The sequence below is a fragment of the Cynoglossus semilaevis genome, chromosome Z (assembly GCF_000523025.1).
Source record: "Cynoglossus semilaevis isolate Cse_v1.0 chromosome Z, Cse_v1.0, whole genome shotgun sequence".
Classification (NCBI taxonomy): domain Eukaryota; kingdom Metazoa; phylum Chordata; class Actinopteri; order Pleuronectiformes; family Cynoglossidae; genus Cynoglossus; species Cynoglossus semilaevis.
In genome coordinates, this window is record NC_024328.1 from 12,817,144 (window position 1) to 12,822,267 (window position 5,124).

The following is a 5,124-nucleotide window of genomic DNA, read 5'->3' on the forward strand; positions in this document are numbered from 1 at the left end:
GGGGGGGTAAAGAAGGGAAGAAACACAAACGTAGCACAAAGACGAGGCCCTGTGTCACACAACGTCCAGCATATTACTCAATAACACAGCCTGAATCCATGTGTTTAATACAACAGGACCGTCAGCCACATCCCACCAAGTCTGAGTGCAGAAGAATAGAGGAGTTTGCTGCAGGTTTCCCAAGGAGTGCGGCGGACAAAACAAATGTAAATCTGTTGGGAAGGCTGCAGCTGTGATTACTGTGAACGTCTAAGAATATGATTCAAAGGAACTGGAATCTTCCTCTGTCGTCGTCTCCTGTCTTTTCCATTCTTGTAATGGAGAAGTAGGATTTATTTCAAACGGTTTCACAACTGAAGCTATTTGTTACCGATTTAGAACAAAAAAAAAAAAAAAACAAGATGAAGGAGAACTTTGATGACAGTAGTATATTTAGTTTTTTTTCTTTTATGGACAGCTAATGGTATTTCAAAACTTGGCTCCGACGCCTTTAGAAGTAATTGTTATTAGGGATCTTCGATAATATTGGCCGACCGATATTATCGGCCTGATATTAACATAATTATGTAACAAACATTATCAGTTTTTCCTACGATAATGTCAACCCAATAACGCAATGCCTGGGATTCGCCAGTTATACTGATATCACTTAAAGAATTATTTTGTACAAACGATGCTAATTTGTGGAGCACCATAATAAAAGTAGTTCATATGTTATTTTCACAACAGAAGATTTGTGATGTGACCTCAAAATAGTTTGGGAGAAAAACGGCTGCAGTTATTGGTATCGGTTTATACCGGAATCGGAAATTCAGCGTTTGGACAATATCGGCAAATATCGACAAAAAGCTAACATTGGACATCCTTGATTGTTATCTTTGATGATTGAAAAAAAAAACCAAACATTGTGTGCGCGGCCTGGCCTTCAGGGTGGTGTTGTGGCCCACGTTGTCACCAGTTTAAACCCTGGTTAAACCCAGACCCTTCCTGTGGTCATTACACAGTTTGTTCGCGGGTTCGCTCACAGCCAAAAATCTATTTGAATTAGGTTAATTGGAGAGCGTCAGTTCTGAGTGAATGGTTGTTTGTTCCTTCATGTTGGCCCCGTGTCCACATAATACCCTTGCCCATCGGACTCTGTCGGCTGGGATTTGCTCCAACAACCACCATGAACATTTACAGGAGGAAACAAAGAAGAAAAGGGGTGGCACTTTTGGCCCAGAGGCAATGTCTCTGTCATTAGTGTTGGAACTCCAGGGTTCACCTCCTGGGCAAGTTCAAATCCCACTTAGGGCGGTTGGTACCTTCCAGTGGACTCACCACCTGCAGGAAGGTTTAGGGGGAGTTGGTACGGGGCAGTGTGATTTGGGTGGCGATTGCTGTCCCCGCGACCCGGTAACGGATAAGCAGATGAAAATGGATGGATGGATAGACAAAGAAAAGGGAAAAAAAAGATATAAAATCAAACATGACCTGTCTATTGATCTGAGATCCGTTTTAGTCCAAAGTCTTCACTATGAACAAAAAGCAGCTCTGGGTACATTAACAGTCGAGGGAATCATCGGTTCCAGCCCCCAGATATTCAGGGTTCATTTCTGTTTGTTTAGCAGCGAAGGGGGTTTTAAGTGTTAAGAGACCCCCTGCAGAGACCATAATCCACAGTGAATAGATGATTAAAGAAGACAACAGCGGCCTCATGCTCTAACACCACCCCAGGCTCAGCATTTTTCAACTCATTAAGAGTTTTTCCACAGTTCACTAGATGTGTGAGAAAAGTCTTCGCCTGCCAAGACATATGGCAGAGTTGGATGTACAAGGTGAAAAAAACAAAAATAATAAAAAAAAAACAACAGATGAAGGAAGGCGGTGTTACCTCAGGTTCACAAGACACCTTCACCTTTCACCAAGTGTTTTTAGACAAGGTCAGAGGTCAACTCTGCCAGAGTGGATTTAGGGGGAGGGGCATTGGAGTTGCTGTCAGAAAAAGATACATTTGGAATTTCTTCGTAGAAACTGAAATTTTAGACACTAGACCAGTGGTTCTTAAACTGTGTACCACAGATTACGCGGTTTTGTTCACCACCAATGGTACGCAAGCGCTCTCTAGTGGTAGGCAGGGGAAATTCATATTTTTTACATTTACATTTTCAGTTGAATAAGTCTGAAACATACCATGTACAATTAATACAACATTTAAACATAAACATCTTTCTAAACATTTCTAAACATTTACAGTATCTCCTGTGTGGTGGAAGCTAATAGTGAAGGCCTGTGCTGCTATATGCTAATGTTGGTCATCATGGTGGAAGACCATGGTTTGAGAACCACTCCACCAGACTACAAAATTCAATAACAGGACGGTTGAAAAAAATAAAACTTAGATTTTTGGATTAGTGGAAAATACCAAAATACTCATCAAGAAACTTGGCTTTGTTATTGGATTCCATCTGGAGACTTAGTTGCCAAGTGAGGGGGCAAGAAGTCATGGAACCAACTGCTCTCCATCATTGATATTATCATACCTTAGTATGATAATATCAAACTGCTGAGGTAACATGTCTTTTTCACATTTCGTTTCGCTGTCGTAAATAGCGATCAAACATTTGCTTTTCCATGCAATGTTTTTGTTCGTAATATCACAAATAAACAACATCGATCTTCTACACACACACGAGTCCATTTCTTATTAGTCACGCCTAATTTTCTCATGTGCCCTTATTTATGTAGCATTTTGTTTTGACTGGAGCTGTTGTTGTAACAAGTTATTAAGATTGGAGATTTTTTTTTTAAATGATGGAAAAATGTAGAAATTGAAATCATGCTTTCTGAATGATACTGAACCAATCACTAAACCTTGAGGAACTACAATGTTTACTGGTGTGCATCCAGAGGAAAGGCATCCTATGTATACTTCTTCCTCTATTCCTATTTCATCCGTTCGCCCATATGTGGTCATTCGTCATCTGCATGACTTTGTGGCTTTTAACTGTTTAACTGAATCCTGTTTAACTGAAAAAATATTTTTTGCAAAAAAACTGGAGATGCTGGGGATTGAACCCAGGACCTCATACATGCAAAGCATGCGCTCTACCACTGAGCTACATCCCCATGTGAGTGCTGTGTCTTTTGTAAAAAAAGAAGATACAAAAAGTACTTACTTTATTTGAACACACATACAAATCCCATCCCATTAAAACCAGAGTGACTCCTGGTCCCGTTCACACAGACAATAAATCACACGTGTTTATGAGGATTACCTGTTCTAGTCCAGGAAAGGACCGGAGAGAAGCTAACTGCAGCTTCAGACTGTTTGGTACTGACCCAGAGAACACTGAGTAAACATGACCTTGTTCACCTGAGGTCGGGGGCCTCCAACCAAGTTTTTTAGAAACAAGACAATCCTGCAATTTGTGTTTACCAAACTTTTTTTTCTGGGAACCCATATTTTAAAAGTCACAAACCTTTGCGACCAAGTCAATAGACATTATTCATAAACTCCTGGGAAACATGATGTGAGACGATCAAAAAAAAAACTCTTGAGACCGACCTGAGGGTCGCGACCCAGTCTTTGGGAAACAACAAATTTTTTTGAGAAAATTTTTAGTAAAAAAATGTTTTTTGGGGATTTTTTTTTTTTTTTTGGTAAAATCGAAATTTCGCATGTCATGTTGATCAGATGGTGAAAAATTATACTGAAAATTTTTGGAAGTTTTTTTTAAAAAATATTATCTTTTCTATGTTTCTCATCAAATTAGAAATGTTAGTAAAAATATCTTTTTTGACTTTTTTGGTAAAATTGGAATTATGATGAAAAAATTTTTCTCATCAAAATTTGTGGATTTAAAAAAAAAATAGCAAAAAAAGCAAAAAATCTCTTGCGACCCACTAGAGGGTCGCAACCCAGTCTTTGGGAAACACTGCTATAGACCAGGAACAGGATATTCAGAAAACTATATATACAAAAAAAAAAAATAGACTAAAATTCCTGCACAGTCCAGGGAACGTTACTGCTCAGCATCAGAGCTGCTAACAGTTCTGACAGGAAAACAGTTTCTGTAGCTCAGTGTCCTGTCTGCTCTGCTCAACGGTTCTGTTGACAGAGTCGCACCTGAGACTCTTTACATACAGGAGTGTCTCTGTAACCACCTGCACACTCGTCTGTGTATGTGTTTTCATTTCCACTAATGTCGACAACATGGAGTCACCGTTCATCCAAATAATAAGAGTTAACGCCACCTTTATTTTTATTTTTTTTTATTTTTTTGACTTGTTTCGTTCAAGTCAAAAAAATAAAAAAAACATGAAACTGTCGACACGACTCCTCACTCTAATACCATTCGATGTGACATCCCACCCCGATGACATCATGGCGTGCAGAACTGTGACCTCATCTGGCGGTGTGCTGCCAGTGGCCTGTTTTGGCGTTGTCATAGAAGAAACGAGTAAAAGGAGCCAAACAAAAGACCCCTTTGTCCCTCCCCCCCCCCCCCCCCCCTTAACATCTGCCTGGAATCACCTCCCCTAATTACCAAAGTTAGTCCTCGCAAATGACAGCGTAAATATTAAACTGTCAAGCTCTGTCCGTCGGCCACACGTTCCAGACTGAGTCACGGCGGCAGAGCCCCCGGGGGGAAAAACACCCGAGCACAGCTGGCCAGTTCGGAGTGGACCGACATCTTCACCTCCACCTCCACCTCGGTTCCTCCTCCTCCCTCTCCTCCAGCTGACTTTCTCTCCCTCAACGCTGATGCTCTCTCGATTCTTTCTTTCCAAACTTTAGTACAGTGGTTCTCAAACTGTGAGGAAATTTCATATTTTCACATTTACATTTTCCAATTAAATAAATCTGAAACATACCATGCAGAATAATACAACATTTAAACATAAACGTCTTTATAAACATTCTCTCCTGTGGTGGAAGCTAACAGTGAAGGCCTATGCTGCTGTATGCTAATGTTGGTCGTCATGGTGGTGCTCAGAGAGATCAATGTTTTCTCAGGTGCTACAGAGTATAAAAACCACTGCTTTAGTGAGTTTTGTCGTCCTCATCAATATTAATCAGTCTACGGTCCTTGACCGTCCATGGGTCAGTCAGTTTGACCTACACAGGCGCTGCACTTGAAG

The 5,124-nt window shown here is 40.5% G+C and overlaps 1 non-coding gene across 1 annotated transcript; it reads right to left on the reverse strand.

Moving 5' to 3' along the window:
- Window positions 1–3,036: 3,036 nt before the first annotated feature.
- Window positions 3,037–3,108, reverse strand: trnaa-ugc (transfer RNA alanine (anticodon UGC)). The gene has a single exon. It is a non-coding gene; the product is annotated as a tRNA-Ala (tRNA).
- Window positions 3,109–5,124: the final 2,016 nt, after the last annotated feature.